We start from the raw sequence: 18,015 nt of genomic DNA on the forward strand, positions 1-18,015 counted from the left end.
GTGCAACAGAAGACGAGGAATTTCTGAGGTTCCTTGACTATTTGATCTGTGCTTTGTGGAAAAATCTGTGTTTGTGGTTGTGGAACCACCAACATTTACAGAATCATAAAACAGTTTCTTCTGGCCCCCAGACCATGTAGAAACATGTGATTTTGGATAGTCAATGGAAGTAGCCAGATGCATTCTAGTTCCATCAATATTATGTGCTCCTTGTAATTATTTTCCCCCGTCTCATCCTCTGTCCACTCATTACACAGACAATTTAGAGTTCACAGTTAGGACACAGTCTAAGACCTGACTTGCAGTTTTTCCACCATGAACAGGTAGTTATGTTTCATATTTGAGAAGTATTTATAGATGTGGTCAAAATTCTATTTACTCCGTTTCCTACATAACTAGCAAGTAACCATTTCCCTTTATTCTTACATTTGAGAGAAGACATAAAGCAATAAGTAGTGATCCTCCATATTCCATACGATGTCTTGCTCCTCAGAATGACACAGTTTGCACCTTTTTGCTTCCAACTACTTATAACCATATGAATCAAGGGCTTTCTGATTCTAATTTGGCCTAAAACATTTTGAACTGTGGTGTTGGAGAAGACTCTTGAGAGTCCCTTGGACTGCAAGGAGATACAACCAGTCCATTCTGAAGGAGATCAGCCCTGGGATTTCTTTGGAAGGAATGATGCTAAAGCGGAAACTCCAGTACTTTGGCCACCTCATGAGAAGAGTTGACTCATTGGAAAAGACTCTGATGCTGGGAGGGATTGGGGGCAGGAGGAGAAGGGGATGACAGAGGATGAGATGGCTGGATGGCATCACTGACTCCATGGACGTGAGTCTGAATGAACTCCGGGAGTTGGTGATGGACAGGGAGGCCTGGCATGCTGCGATTCATGGGGTTGCAAAGAGTCAGACACGACTGAGTGACTGAACTGAACTGAACTGAAAACATTTTCAGCCACCTTGAGTTTTCATTTCATGGGATAAAATAGGATATTGAAGATATTGACAATAAATCTGATAATTAAGCAGGTTGGGCTCATTCATTCACTCATTCATCTTCTCTTTCCTGCTTAATTCTTACCCAAACATGTGTTTGATACATGTGGCTATCTCATTCCTTTGTCAGGCAGTCTCCTGTTGTGTAATATTTCACCCTTTCAGAAAATGGAACTTTGCCACAAAAAATTCCATCACCATTTCCTCACCTACTCCATTGTCCCTCTGACATTCTGGAATTTGGGATGCTGTTCTTTCCTTCATAGGAACTTTGGATGATATAAACTTTTCAGGCTGTGAGTCAGTTTATCCATTCTGTTTCAGAGGAAATCAGAAATCTGGAAAGGGCCCTTAAGAGGTTATATTCAGTCCATCCTCTCATTAAGAGAAAGTTTAGCCCAAACGTGGATTGCCCAAAGTGAAAATTAAGTCATACTCTCTGTACAAATTCTCTGGTCAGCCTTGACCATGTGCCACGCCCTGTCCCGGCAGCTTTACACGTGTTCTCCTGTTTGATATTGATAGCAAACCTATAAGCAGGTCATCTTATTGTCCCTATTATGCAGATAAGGAATCAAATTCATAAAGGGGAATGTGATTCAAGATACATGGATAAAATGGGCCTTAGTTAAGACTAAAACCCAAATCACTCTGATTCAAAATGTGGACTGTAGCACTCAGTTCCTCTGCATCCCAAACTAATATTATTTTTCTAAAATGTATTTTATTGAAGGATAGCTGATTTACAATATTGTGTCAATTTCTGCTATACAGCAAAATGATTCAGTTATATATATATATATATATATATATATATATATATATATATTCTTATCCTTTTTCCATTATAGTTTATTGAACAATAATGCTGTACAGTAGGGCCCTGTTGCTTATTCATTCTATATAAAATATCAAAAAATATTATTAGCACAAAAAGTGTCTCCAAGTTTTTGGTTCTATGTCTTCTTTTTCCTAAGTATTAAGGTTTTTCCAGTGGTCATGTATGGATGTGAGAGTTGGACTGTGAAGAAAGCTGAATGCCGAAGAATTGATGCTTTTGAACTGTGGTGTTGGAAAAGACTCTTGAGTCCCTTGGACTGCAAGAAGATCCATCCAGTTCATCCTAAAGGAGATCAGTCCTGGGTGTTCATAGGAAGGACTGATGCTGAAGCTAAAACTCCAATACTTTGGCCACCTCTTGCAAAGAGTTGACTCATTGAAAAAGACCCTGATGCTGGGAGGGATTGGGGGCAGGAGGAGAAGGGGATGACAGAGGATGAGATGGCTGGATGGCATCACCGACTCGATGGACATGAGTTTGAGTAAACTCTGGGAGCTGGTGATGGACAGGGAGGCCTGGCATGCTGCAATTCATGGGCTCGCAAAGAGTTGGACAAGACTGAGCAACTGAACTGACTGACTGAAGGGATACTGGTATTTGTTTTCATGCCTTTTTATTTTTGCTTTTCAAATCAGAGCTTTATATTGTTCACTTCTCATCTGTTTACATTATGAACTTCATAAATGAGTGCTATCTTTAGGAGTTATGAGAGATAAGAGAAGAAGCTTTAGGTTGCTCAATAGGATAAATAACAGATGGAAGAAAATAGCACTGAATGCAAGTTAAAACCTGGATAGAAAAATGAGGGTTAGGTAAGGACACAAACAGCATGTAGCATCTGGAAAGTCCCCCATGAAGGTGGTCATACTGTTGTCGTCATTCAGTCACTAAGTTGTGTCTGACTCTTTACGACCCCACGGACTATAACACAACAGGCTTCCTGGTCTTCACTGTCTCCCGGAGCTCGCTCAAACTCATGTCCATTGACTCGGTGATGCCATCCAACCAGCTCATCCTCTGTCAGCCCCTTCTCCTCCTGCCTTCAATATTTCCCAGCGTCAGAGTCTTTTCCAATGAGTCAACTCTTTACATCAAGTGGCCAAAATGTTGGAACTTCAGCTTCAGCAGCAGTCTTCCCAAATGAATAGTTGGGGTAGATTTCCTTGAGGATTAACTAGTTTGATTCAACCAGCCCAGCATTTCACATGATGTACTCTGCATGTAAGTTAAATAAACAGGATTACAATATATAGCCTTGATGTACTCCTTTCCCAATTTGGAACCAGTCCATTCACTGTTCCATGTCTGGTTCTAACTGTTGCTTCTTGACCAGCATACAGGTTTCTCAGAAGACTGATATTCCCATTTCTTTAAGAATTTTCCACAGTTTGTTGTGATCCACACAGTCAAAGACTTTAGCAGTCAATAAAGCAGTATGTTTTTTCTGGAACTCCAGTGCTTTCTCTACAACATCGACAGATGTTGGCAATTTGATCTCTTGTTCCTCTGCCTTTTTAAAATTCAGTTTATACATCTGGAAGTTCTCAGTTCTTGTACTGTTGAAGCCTAGCCTGAAGGATTTTGAACATTACCTTGCTAGCATATGAAATGAGCACAATTGAATGGTAGTTTGAACATTCTTTGGCATTGCCTTTCTTTGGGATTGGAATGAAAACTGACATTTTCCAGTCCCACGGCCACTGCTGAGTTTTCCAAATTTGCTGGCCTATTGAGTGCAACACTTCAACAGCATCATCTTTTAGGATTTGAAATAGCTCAGCTGGAATTCTATCACCTCCAGCAGCTTTGTTTGTAGTGATGCTTCTTAAGGCCCACTTGACTTCACATTCCAGGATATCTGGCTCTAGATGAGTAATCACACCAATGTGATTATCCAGGTGATTAAGACCTTTTTTTGCAAAGTTTTTCTATGTATTCTTGCCACCTCTTCTTAATATCTTCTGCTTCTGTTAGGTCCTTCTCGGTCCTGTCCTATATTGTGCCCATCTTTGCATGAAATGTTTTCTTGGTATCTCTAATTTTCTGAAGAGATCTGTAGCCTTCCTATTCTATTGTATTCCTCTATTTCTTTGCATTGTTCTCTTAAGTAAGCTCTCTTATCTCTCCCTGATAGTCTCTGTAACTCTGCATTCAGTGGGTTTGTCTCTCTTCCCTTCCTCCTTTGCCTTTTGCTTCTCTCCTTTGCTTAGCTTTTGTAAGCCCTCATCAGGCAGCTAACTTTGTTTTCTTGCATTTTTTTTCTTGGGGATGGTTTTGGTCACCACCTCCTGTACAATGTTATGAACCTCAGTCCATAGTTCTTCAGGCACTCTGTCTATCATATCTAATCTCTTGAATCTATCCATCACCTCCACTGTATAATCCTAAGGATTTGATGTAGGTCATACCTGAATGGCCTAGTGGTTTTCCCTCCTTTCTTCAATTTAAGCCCAGATTTTGTAAAAAGGAGCTTATGATCTGAGCCACCCTCAGCTCCAGGTCTTGTTTTTGAACTGTATAGAGCTTCTCCATCTTCAGCTGCAAAGAATATGATCAATCTGATTTTGGTATTGACCATCTGGTGATGTCCATGTGTAGATTGTCCTTGTATTGTTGGAAGAGGGTATTTGCTATGACCAGTACATTCTCTTGGCAAAACTCTGTTAGCTTTTTCCCTGCTTCATTATGTACTTCAAGGCCTAACTTGTTGACTTCCTATTTTTTCATTATAATCCCTTACTATGAAAACGACATCTCTCTCTCTTTGGTGTTAGTTCTAGAAGGTAGCTCTTCATAAAACCATTCAACTTCAGCTTCTTCCACATTAGTGGTTAAGGCATAGACTTGGATTACTGTGATGCTGAGTGGTTTGGCTTGGAAATGAATTAAGATCATTCTGCTGTTTTTGAGATTGCACCAAAGTACTGCATTTTGGTCTTTTTGTTGACTAGGAGGGCTACTACATTTCTTCTAAGGGACACTTGCCCACAGTAGTTGATACGATGGCCATATGAATTAAACTCGCCCATTCTGTCCATTTTAGTTGACCGATTCCTAAGATGTCAATGTTCCATCTTGCCATCTTCTGGAAAGTTGAGTTCTTTCAGATAGCATCTTGTCAAACAATTTTTTGAACCTTTAAATGGAATGCAAAATCTAGTGTACTGTAAGGCTCTATGTACAATGTGGAGACCAGCGGAAGGGGCTCTTGGGGTTTCATGTGCACTGCTTTGGGAGTGTGACAAAGCGCACAAAGGGCTAGCAGGGAGAGCAGGAAGACTGAATCCCCAGGCTAATGCAGGGCAAGCGTGAGTCCATTCTTACCACATGATGCACTGCCTATAATCTGTATGTTGTTCTTTTACCAGACACAGTCAGGGCTTACATTCTTAAATTTTTTAAATACCTAATTATGTAAAATCAAAATTGTAAATACTCAAAGGAATGAGGGGAGAATGAAGGAGATAGTATTTAGAGTAATAACATAAAACTTAAATTCATGGTGCACCCCATGTTAATATAGCAATAGTCTGATCACTTCTTATTTTAGAAACAGTCTCAAAAGTACAAATCTCTTTAATTAGAATTTTTAGTACTCTACTCAACGGCACCCCACTCCAGTACTCTTGCCTGGAAAATCCCATGGATGGAGGAGCCTGGTGGGCTGCCGTCCATGGGGTCTCTAAGAGTCGAACACAACTGAGCGACTTCACTTTCACTTTTCACTTTCATGCATTGGATAAGGAAATGGCAACCCACTCCAGTATTCTTGCCTGGAGAATCCCAGGGACAGGGGAGCCTGGTGGTCTGCCGTCTATGGGGTCACACAGAGTCGGACACGACTGAAGCGACTTAGCGGCAGCAGCAGCATTCTGATTTGAGCAAACTGGGCTAATATACTTTTTCCAAAGTTAAACACTTTAAGAGAAACCTTAAAAAAAATTTGGGTCTCCAAACCTTGAGCATTATAGCCTCAAGGTCCATCCATGTGGTTGCAAATAGCAAGAGTCCACTCTTTTTTATGGCTGAGTAACATTTCATTGTATATGTGCATCTTGTTTATCCATTATTCTGTGTTTAGATTAAGATGGATAAAAACAAATACTGTCTGATTTCACTTTTATGTAGGACTTCCCTGGTGGCTCAGACGGTAAAGCCTCTGTCTACGATGCGGGAGACCCAGGTTCGATCCCTGGGTTGGGAAGATCCCTTGGAGAAGGAAATGGCAATCCACTTCAGTACTATTGCCTGGAAAATCCCATGGACAGAGGATCCTGGTAGGCTACAGTCCATAAGTTGCAAAGAGTCAGACACGACTAAGCGACTTCACGTTCACTTTTATGTGGAATCTAAACCATAAATGAACAAAACAAAATGGCAACAGACTCAGTACAGAGAGCAAACTCGTTATTGCCCAAGGGAAGCTGGAGGTGGGGAACAGATGAAATAGAGGAAGGAGAGTAAGAGATACAAACTTCTAGCTATAAAATTAATGTCACAGGGTGTAATGTATACACAATAGTCAACAACATCATAACTACTTTGGTGACGGACAGTAACCGGTCTTGCAGTAATGACCATTCATAATGTATAAAAGTTAAAAAATCACTATGTGGTATGCCTTACACTAACATAATGTATATTAATAATAACTCATTTTAGAAAAATAGAGTGAAAAAATCTGGATCTCTTTAAACTTTCTGTTGAGAAGGTAGAATGTTTCTAATTTAAACTACAGCTGCAAAAGCAATACAGTCACCCAGTCTTTGGCTCCACACCCAGAATATTTAGAACTCGTGCAACACTTCTGCTGAGGCTATGAAGAACCAGGGGCTTCAGGGAGATCTCTGCCCCTATGAGCCAATTCACAATATTAAAAATCAGTATGGGATACAAAAAAGACTTCAGCAGAATAAAGATAAATGCCATTTATTTCCTTTTAAATGAGCATCCAGAAAACATCATTTCTGAGTACCAATTTTACTTTTCTTCAGAAACAAGAATACTGTCAGCTTCTGTATTATAAGAAACAATGCTGGGTCTGTGTCACAAAGTTCAAGACAAATGATTGTTTGCTTAGTAAATGCCTCATCTCCTCACAGTTTCCCTTCGTCCCTTCTTACAAGTCAAAAACTAAAAAGAAAAATATTCAAAGTGAGAGTTAAGTTCATGTTGAAATGCTGTGGGATAAATCCTTGGCAGACAGCAGCAACAAATACACACTGAATCGGTGATGGTGAGCAAAACAGAGCACGTGAGCGAGCGCTTGCGGCCCAACTCAGTTACTGTTCATGTCACACTTCCCCCAAGTGCATTTTCTAGAAACACAGAAAGAGGCTATGCGTGGAGGTCATACTTGAACAAGGTCATGCAGGTGCCCTCGACACTATAAAATGCACACTCTTCTCTGTTGAGGGGCGCTCGGCTCATCAGAAAGAGCTCTGGCTATAGAGTCTCATGACCTGGGTTCTTGAAGTCTCTAAACTGTTGTGTGACTTCAGATACACTTCACTTCTGTACGCTTCTCATCTGAGGCACAAGAGCTATATTCTCTCTAAATTCTAGCAGCTCCACACAGGGAACCGTTCTGTGATCTAGTAAATAGTACTGCTAAGTCACTTCAGTCGTGTCTGACTGTGCAAACCCTGAGATGGCAGCCCACCAGGCTCCCCGTCCCTGGGATTCTCCAGGCAAGAATACTGGAGTGGGTTGCCATTTCCTTCTCCAATGCATGAAAGTGGAAAGTGAAAGTGAAGTTGCTCAGTTGTGCCCGACTCTTAGCGACCCCATGGACTGCAGCCTACCAGGCTCCTCCATCCATGGGATTACTAGAAGGGGGGAAAAAAACCACAGATAATTAAGCTAAGAACACAAGGAAATACTGAGCCCACCTTCTGAAACAATCCTGTGGAGGAAGCTGCCCTAGAACCCCTGTAGGTTCTGTGTGGGAGGGGCTCACTCCAGCCAGAGGAGGAGCCTATCTTGACTACAGATCCTTTCTAGGTCTAAAGATGCTGGGATCCTCCTAGATCCCATGACATAAACCTGAGGGGACTCAGTTTCAAGGAGGCAGATCCACTAGGAATGAAGTGCCCAACTTAGAAAAATTACAGAATAAATCCAAAAGTACTCCAGAGAGACTAAAGTACTAAAATTTGAGCAGAAATCAGCAAATTATAAAGCAAACATAAAATACTTTCAGAGATTGCCTGTATAGTTTTTAATTGAAATTAATTAATTAATTATAATGTTTAAAATGCAATTTAAAATATAAACTGAATTTATAAAGAAAATTAAGTTTAAATTAATGGAAAAGTAAAAGAAAATTAATTGAAATTAATTGATTTTCATTTACTGATTAATTTTAAGTTTTATGTATACCTGTGGTGGATTCATTTTGATATTTGGCAAAACTAATACAATTATGTAAAGTTTAAAAATAAAATAAAATTAAAAATAATAAAAAAAATAAAATTCAATTAAAAATATATAAAGAAAATTCAGTTTTGAAAACATCAACCTCACAATAGACTGATCAAAATAAAAATAAAGAGAGAAGGCATAATTTAGTAATTGTATAAATGAAAAAGAAGACATAACTGTAATAAATAAGGCAAAGACTTGTAAAAAATTGAAACAGTATTTTAAAATATTTACAGGAAGAAAATCCCAGGCCCAGATGGATTTATTGGTAAGTTCCACCAAACTTTTAAGAAACAGATCATCTGAAACTTTTATAAATTATTTCAGAGATTAGAAAAAGATGAATATTCATCCTTTCAGTTACATGGAACCAGTAAAATCTCAATATGCAAACCAGTTAAGTACTGTAAGAGAAAGGAAAATTAAAGATCCATTTTATTCATGAGTATAAACACAAAAAATTCCTAAGTAAAACACTAGCAATTCAATTCCTTTAGTGTATAAAAAAGACAATACACCATTATCAAGTTGGGTTTATGTCAGATATGCAAGGATTTTTAAAATTAGAAAATACGTTTTTCCAAAGAAGAAATGAAGATGGCCAAAAAGCACATGAAAAGATGCTCAACACTGCTAGTCATCAGAGAATGCAAACCAAAACCACAACAAGACTAGCACTTCACACTTGTTTAGAAAGGCCATCATCAAAGAGAACACAAATAACAAATGTTGGTGAGGATATGGAGAAAAGGGAACATTTGTACACTGTTGGTAGGAATATAAATCGATTCAGCCACTATTGAAAATAGTATGGAGGTTTCCCAAAGAACAAAGATAAAACTACCATATAACCCAGAAATTCCATTCTTGGATATATATTCAAAACAACAAATCACTAATTCAAAAAGATACATGCACCCCAGTGTTCACAGCAGCATTATTTACAAGCCAAGACATGGAAGCAATCGAAATGCCCATCAACAGATGAACAGATAAAGAGGATGTGATATATATATATATATATGGAATACTGCTCAGCCATAAAAAGAATGAGATATTGCCATTTGCAGTAACATGAATGGACTTGCAGGGCGTTAGACTAAGTAATGTAAGTCAGACAGAGAAAGACAAATACTGTATGATATCATTTGTGTGTAAAATCTAAAAAATGCAACAAACTAGTGAGTATAACAAAAAAGATGCAGACTCAAAGAACAAACTGCTGGTTACCACTTGGGAGGGGGCACAACATGGTGGGAGGAATGGGAGGCACAAGTGTAAGACAGGCTCAAAGGGAATATAGTCCATATTTTGTAATAACAGCAAATGAAAGTACATTTATAATTGTACCATCTGAGCCACCAGGGAAGTCCTGTATAAACATACAGTATTGAGGAAAAGTATATTAAAAAGTTTTTAAAGGACCGAATATGGTCTAAAAAATTAGAAAATACCTAATTACCACATCAACACACTAAAGGAGATAAACTGTAAATATGAAAGGAAAACCACTTAATTCATAATTTTACAAAAACTTAGTAAACTAGGAATAGAAGGAAGCTTAACTTGGTAGAGGATATATATTTAAAATATGCAATAGATAACCAGCCTAATGGGAAAATATTAGAAATACTCTCTCTAAAATGAAGAAGCATAGGGGTGGTCCTCCTTTACTTTGAGGTTCTGGCGAAATTAAAGCCTGAAGGGTGAAAAAGAGGATAAGAATGAATAAAATTGTCACTGTTTACAAGTGATATGACTGTCTACATCTCTAGACAAGTTATTAAAAATAACAAGTATTCAAGGTGTCTTCACATAACATCAAGATATAAAAGCCAATTGTGTTTCCATATATATACAATAAGGAACCAGAAAACTTAATAATTCTTTTAGAAGAGTCATGTTAACATAGCATCAACGTCAAATACCCTCTTCCCCAAAAAACGTTAAAATATGTAATATGTAAAGGTCTGTCTAGTCAAGGCTATGGTTTTTCCAGTGGTCATGTATGGATGTGAGAGTTGGACTGTGAAGAAGGCTGAGCGCTGAAGAATTGATGCTTTTGAACTGTGGTGTTGGAGAAGACTCTTGAGAGTCCCTTGGACTGCAAGGAGATCCAACCAGTCCATTCTAAAGGAGATCAGCCCTGGGTGTTCTTTGGAAGGAATGATGCTAAAGCTGAAACTCCAGTACTTTGGCCACCTCATGCAAAGAGTTGACCCATTGGAAAAGACTCTGATGCTGGGAGGGATTGGGGGCAGGAGGAAAAGGGGACACCAGAGGATGAGATGGCTGGATGGCATCACCGACTCGACGCACATGAGTTTGAGTGAACTCTGGGAGTTGGTGATGGACAGGGAGGCCTGGTGTGCTGCGATTCATGGGGTCACAAAGAGTTGGACACAACTGAGCGACTGGACTGAACTGAACTGAAAGGGTTGATAGCAAAGTTTATACAATTTTACTGAACAACAATATACCAAGGGAATGGAATAGACAGTCCAGAGATGACATGCCTCTAATAGCCTTGGTAAACCAGTGGGGTGGGAGGGAAATGGTTATTTACATGGAAATAAGTGAAACTGGATCTCTCTTTCACACTGTATACAAAAGTCAACTACAGAGGGATAAAGTTCTTAAATGTTAAAAACAAAACTTTAAAATATTAGGTAAAAACTAGTATTTTGTATTAATTTAGGTGGATATATTTTCAACCTTGCTTTGCTATTGTTCAGTCACTAAGTCGTATCCAACTCTTTGTGACCCCGTGAATGGCAGCATACCACGCTTCCTTGTCCTTCACTGTGAGTTTGCTCAAACTCATGTCCATTGAATCTGTGATGCCATTCTCTGTCTCATCCTCTGTTGTCCCCTTCTCCTCCTGCCCTCAATCTTTCTCAGCCTCAGGGTCTTTTCCAATGAGTCAATTCTTCACATCAGGTAGCCAAAGTACTGGAGCAGCTTCAGCATCAGTCCTTCCAATGAGTATTCAGGGTTGATTTCCTATAGGATTGACTGGTTGGGTCTCCTTGCAGTCCAAGGGACTCTCAAGAGTCTTCTCCAACACCACAGTTCAAAAGCATCAATTCTTTGGTGCTCAATGGTGCTCAGCCTTCTTTATCATCCAACTCTCATATCCATACATGACTACTGGAAAAACCATAGCTTTGATTAGTGTTGTTTCTACTTTTTAACTGTCTGGGTTTGTCATAGCTTTTCTTCCAAGGAGCTAGCGTCTTTTAATTTCATAGCTGCAGTCACTGTCTGCAGTGATTTTGGAGCCCAAGTAAATAAAATCTGTCACTGTTTCCCCATCTACTTGCCATGAAGTGATGGGAACACATGCCATGGTCTTAGTTTTTTAAATGTTGAGTTTTAAGCCAGCTTTTTCACTCTCCTCTTTTACTTTCATCAAGAAGCTCTTTAGTTCCTCTTCACTTTCTTCCATAAGGGTGGTATCATCTGCATATCTGAGGTTGTTGATCTTTCTCCCAGAAATCTTGATTCCAGCTTGTGATTTACCCAGCTTGGCATTTTGCATGATGTACTCTGCATGTAAGTTAAATAAGCAGGGTGACAATATACAGCCTTGATGTACTCCTTCCCAGATTTTGAACCAGTCCATCGTTCCATGTCTGATTTTAACTGCTGCTTTTTGACCTGAATACCAGTTTCTCAGGATGTCGGTAAGGTGGTTTGGTATTCCTATTTTTTTTTTAATTTCCACAGTTTTTCTGTGACCCACACGATCAAAGACTTTAGCATAGTCAATGAAGCAGAAGTAGATGTTTTTCTGGAATTCCCTTGCTTTTTCTATAATCCAACTGATGTTGGCAATTTGATCTCTGGTTCCTCTGGCCTTTCTAAATCCACCTTGTACATATGGAAGTTCTCAGTTCATATACTGTTGAAGCCTACCTTGAAGGATTTTGAGCATAACCTTGCTAAAATGTTAAATGTGTACATATTGGAAACATATTCACAATACTGATAAAGAATTTGTATCTTTCCATCTGTTTATGTCTTCTTTGATTTCTTTCATCAGCATCTTATACTTTTTGGAGTACAGGTCTTTTGTCTCCTTAGGTAGGTTTAGTCCTAAGTATTTTATTTTATTTTTTGATGTGATGGTAAATGGAATTGTTTCTTGAATTTCTTTTTCTGATCTTTCAATATTAGTGTACAGAAATGCAACAGGTTACTGTGAATTAATTTTGTAACCTGCAACTGTACCAAGTTCACTGATGAGTTCTAGTAGTTTTCTGGTCCCATCCTTAGGATCTTCTATGTATAGTATCATGTCATCTGCACACAAAGACAGTTTAACTTCTTTTCCAGTTTGGATTCTCTTTACTTCTTTTTCTTCTCTGATTGCTGTATCTAGCTATGTTGAGTAAAAGTGGTTGAGAGTAAACATCTTTGTCTTGTTCTTGATTTTAGAGGGAATGCTTTCAGCTTTTCACTATTGAGTATGATTCTAACTGTAGGTTTATCATATATGGCCTTTATTATGTTGAGTTATGTACCCTCTACGCCCACTTTCTGGAGTGTTTTTATTGTAAATAGGTGCTGAATTTTGTCAAAAGCTTTTTATGCATCTATTGAGATGATTGTATGTTTTTTATTGTTCAATTTGTTGATGTGGTATATCACATTGATTGATTTGCAGATGTTGAAAAATCCTTGCATTCCTGGGATGATCCCACTTGATCATGCTGTAAAATCTTTTTAATGTATTGTTGGATTTAGATTGCCCAGTATTTTGCTGAGGATTTCTGCATCTATGTTCATCAGTGTTATTGACCTGTAATTTTCTTTTTTGTGCTGTCTTTGTCTGGTTTTGGTGTCAGGGTGATGGTGGCCTCATTAAATGAGTTTGGAAGTTTTCCTTCCTCTACAAATTTTTAGAACAGTTTCAGAAGGATCAGTGTTAGCTCTTATCTAAATGTTTGATAAAATTTGCCTGTGAAGCTGTAAGATCCTGAACTTTTGTTTGCTAGGAGGATTTTAATCACAGTTTCAATTTCAGTGCTTGTGACTGGTTTGTTAATATTTTCTATTTCTTTCTGCCTCAGTCTCAGGAGACTTTACCTTTCTAAGAATTTGTCCATTTCTTCCAGGCTGTCTATTTTATTAGACATAAACAGATGGAAATATGTACTATGTTTATTGATTGGAGGAATCAATATTGTCAAAATGATTATACTACTGAAGGCATTCTATAGATTTGATGCAATCTATATCAAATTGCCAATGGCATTTTTCACAGAACTAATAAAAAAAATCTCAAAATTTGTATGGAGATACAAAGGATCCCAAATAGCCAAATCAATCTTGAAAGAAAAGTGGAGCTGGAGAAATCAGGCTTCTTGACTTCAGACTATACTACAAAGCTTTAGTCATCAAAACAGTATGGTACTGGCATAAAAATAGAAATATAGATGAATGGAACTGGATAGAAAACTCAGAATTAAGCCCATGCACTGGTAGGCTGCAGTCCATGGGGTCGCTAGAGTTGGACACGACTGAGCAACTTCACTTTCACTTTTCACTTTCATGCATTGGAGAAGGAAATGGCAACGCACTCCAGTGTTCTTGCCTGGAGAATCCCAGGGACAGGGGAGCCTGGCGGGCTGCTGTCTACCGGGTTGCACAGAGTCGGACACGACTGAAGTGACTTAGCATTAGCACCCATGGTCAATTAATCAATGACAAAGAAGCAAGACTACACAATATTGGAAAGACAGTCTCTTCAACAAACAGTACTGAGTAAACTGGACAGCCACATGTGAAAAAATGAAGTTAGATTAGTCTTTAATTCCATACACAGTAATAAGCTCAAAATGGATCAAAGACCTAAATGTTAGACTGGACACTATAAAACTCCTAGAGGAAAACATAGGTAGAACACTTTATGACACAAATCACAGCCACATTTTTTTTTTATCCATCTCCTAGAATAATGGGGGGAAAAAATTAATGGGAACTACTTAAACTCAAAAGGTTTTTCATGGTAAAGGAAACTATAAACAAAGCAAAAAACAACCCTCAGATAGGGAGAAAATATTTGCAAATAAAGTGACCGATAAGGGATTAGTCTCCAAAATTTACAAACAGCTTATGATGCTTAACAGCATCAAAACAAATAACCCACTTTAAAATGGGCAGAAGAGTAGGAGGATTAATTTGCTTAAACTCATGTATAAAATGTATTATTGGATATAAAGTTTTATAGATGCCACATATATTATTTATATATTGTAAACACACATATCTACATAGATTTATTCAATAAGTAGGAAGTATATATTCTTGTAAAGAACCCAACTGACTGATAAAATTCTAATAATTCCCAAAGAACAAGATCATACTGACTATATCAGTCCCCCAACAATAATAAACGAATACTTATAAATGTCCATATAGCTGGAAGTCAACATTACTGTAAAACCCTTACAGTAAAGTATAGTAATGTAAAAACATTAAAAAAAAAAAAAAGAAAAAAAATTAAAAAAAAAAATAATAAATAAAATGGGCAGAAGACCTGAATAGAAGTTTCTCCAAAGAGGACATGCAGATGGCCAATAGGCACATGAAAAGATGTTCAATATCTCTAGTTATTAGAGATATGCAAATCAAAACTACAGTGACATGTCACCTTACACTGGTCAGAATGGCTATCTTAAAAAATCCACAAACAAGAAATGCTAGAGAGAATGTGGAGAGAAGGGAGCCCTCCTAACACTTGGTGGGAATGTAAATTGGCACTATGGAGAACAATATAGAAGTTCCTTAGAAAAATAAAAATAGAGCTACCATATGAGCCTGCAGTCCAACTCTTGGGCATATATCTGGAGAAAAACATGATCCAAAAGAATACATGCACCCAGATGTTCATTGCAGCACTGTTTACAATAGCCAAGACATGGAAGCAACCTAAATGTCCAGCAACAGAGGAATGGATAAAGAAGGTCTGATACATATGTACAATGGAATGTTACTCAACCATTAAAAAGAATGAAATAATTCCATTTGCAGCAACATGGATAGATCTAGTGGAGAAGGCAATGGCACCCCACTCCAGTACTCTTGCCTGGAAAATCCCATGGATGGAGGAGCCTCTCGGGCTACAGTCCATGGGGTCGCTAAGAGTCAGACACGACTGAGTGACTTCACTTTCACTTTTCACTTTCATGCATTGGAGAAGGAAATGGCAACCCACTCCAGTGTTCTTGCCTGGAGAATCCCAGGGACAGGGGAGCCTGGTGGGCTGCCATCTATGGGGTTGCACAGAGTCGGACACAACTGAAGCGACTTAGCAGCAGCAGCAGCAGGATAGACCTAGAGAGTGCCATACTAACTGAAGTAAGTCAGATAGAGAAGGAGAAATATCATATGACATTCCTTACAGTTGGAATTTAAAAAGAAATGATACAAAAGAACTTATTTACAAAAAGAAAGAGGCATATAGACTTAGAAAACAAACTTATGGTTGCCAGAGGTAAAGGATACTTAGGGACTTTGGGAAGGTCATTCACACTGCAATATTTAAAATGGACAACCAACAAGGACTTATGGTATAGCACAAGGAACTCTGCTCCCTGTTATGTGGCAGCCTGGATGGGAGGGGGGTCTGGGGGAGAATGGATACATGTATGTGTATGGCTGAGTCCCTTTGCTGTTCACCCGAACCTACCACAATATTGTTAATCAACTATATCCCCAATACAAAATAAAAAGTTTAAACTTTTGAAAAAAAATTGGTATTAAAAATATATAATACTCGTAGAATTTCTATGAATTGGGCAAAAAACATAAACTGAAAGCATAGACCTGCCTGAAAAACATATAGGCACTAACCATATGAAGCAATATTCAAATTCATTTATGCTCAGGGAAGTATGAAACAGGATCACATTGAGATGTCACCTTATAATCAGCAAAAATTTAAAAGTCTCACAAAATTAATAGATGAGCAAGACATAGATGAGCAAGACCTCATATACATTTTTGGTGCAAGTGTAAATTGGTACAACCACTTTGGAAAACAGTTTGGCATTATCTTATAAAAGTGAACATTCTCAAGCCCTGTGCCCGGACAATTCTACTCCTGGAGAAGCTCTTGCATACATATGTGAGGTGAGGTGTTCATGAGTCATCAATAAAATGAAAAGGCAACCTGTCCAATGGTAGAAAATACTTGCAAATCATGTATCTGATAAGGGGTTAATATCCAAAATATATAAAGCACTCACCAGGGAAGCCCATAAAGAACTCATGCAATACCAAAAAACCAAACAACTCTATTTAGAGATGGTCATAAGATCTGAATAGACATTTTCCCAAAGAAGACATACAGATGACCAACACGCAAGTGAAAAGATGGTCAGTATTATTAATTATCAGGGAAATGCAAATCAAAACCACAATGAGATCAGCTCACACCTGTTAGAATGGCTATTATCAAAAAGACAAGATATAAGAAATTGCTGATATAGAGAAAGGGAACACTTGTACACTGTTCGTGGTGATATAAATTGGTGCAGTCATTATGAGAAACAGTATTGAGATCTCTCAAAACCTTAAACACAGAAACTTAAACCTCAAAACTTAAACATAGAACTGTCAGACATGACTGAGCGACTTCACTTTAAAACGTGCAACACTAAGAGTGAACCATAATATATAGACTCTGGGTGGTAATAATGTGTAAATGTATATTTATCAGTTGTAACCAATGTACCACTCTGGTGGGGGATGTTGATGTGCTATGTATGTGCATATGGCGAGGTTAGGGTACATGAGAAATCTCTGTGACTTTTTTGTACCTGCGTTCAGTTTTGTTGTGAATCTAGAACTACTTTTAAAAATAAAATCTATTGGGAAAAAAAGCAAAAGAATAATAAACAGATGACCTAGGATGTATAGGATGTGGGAGGCAGGGGAATGGAATTGACAGGGAACTTATTACAGATATATGTTATTGTTAATATTCCAGTTTTCACATGGGTAGAGTTTCATGGGTTTGTTATTTTATTACACAGTAGCAAATAAATAGAAAGGACCTATGGATGAATGTGTATAATGAACTAATGTTTAGAATTAATCCTATCTGTGTACCTGAGAGCCAATATATGTATAGAAAAGAGTAACCAATTTTAAAAGTTAAATACAGTTAGAGGAAAGAGAGGGAAAAAAAAGGCAGTTCAGCCAAGGGCCTAGTGATCTGTTGTGGGCAGATATGGAAGAGTTACAGGGAGAAATTTCTCTCCCTGTGACTGTTATCTGTGAAAAGTTTAATTTTAGTGGCATGGGAAACAAGGAAACATGAATATCTTTTGATCAAAAAAAAACTTTCCCCGAATACATAACTCACCATGGCATCTTACGGGATCCAAATAAAGGAACTTAGATCAACAAATTTTCACCCTGATAAACCACCTAGCCTCATGAGTCTGGTAGCAGACCCCTCTAGGTGTTAACCAAATGTCTGTACTGCTTTCCTCCATGTTGTAGAGATGTCATGGAGCTGTGGCTGCCAGCTGGGGACTGCATGTCCCAGACCCACTTGCAGAGGCTACCCACGGAGTGCTGGCCAGTGGAATGGGAGCAGAAGTGACATCACCTGCTTTCAATTAGCCCGATGCCCCTTGCAGGGTGGCCCTCCATGCCTTTCCCCTGCTCGAATGGAGACAATCTCAAAGCCAAACGTTGAAGAGAGGGGAGCTACGTCCACCTGGGGTCGGA

The 18,015-nt window shown here is 38.4% G+C and overlaps 1 protein-coding gene across 2 annotated transcripts in view; it reads right to left on the reverse strand.

The window, feature by feature from the left end:
• Positions 1–18,015, reverse strand: part of LOC109563454 (collagen alpha-6(VI) chain-like) — a 177,985-nt gene that overhangs the window by 116,028 nt on the left and 43,942 nt on the right. The window lies entirely within an intron of this gene.

Source organism: Bos indicus, chromosome 1 (genome assembly GCF_029378745.1).
Source record: "Bos indicus isolate NIAB-ARS_2022 breed Sahiwal x Tharparkar chromosome 1, NIAB-ARS_B.indTharparkar_mat_pri_1.0, whole genome shotgun sequence".
NCBI lineage: Eukaryota > Metazoa > Chordata > Mammalia > Artiodactyla > Bovidae > Bos > Bos indicus.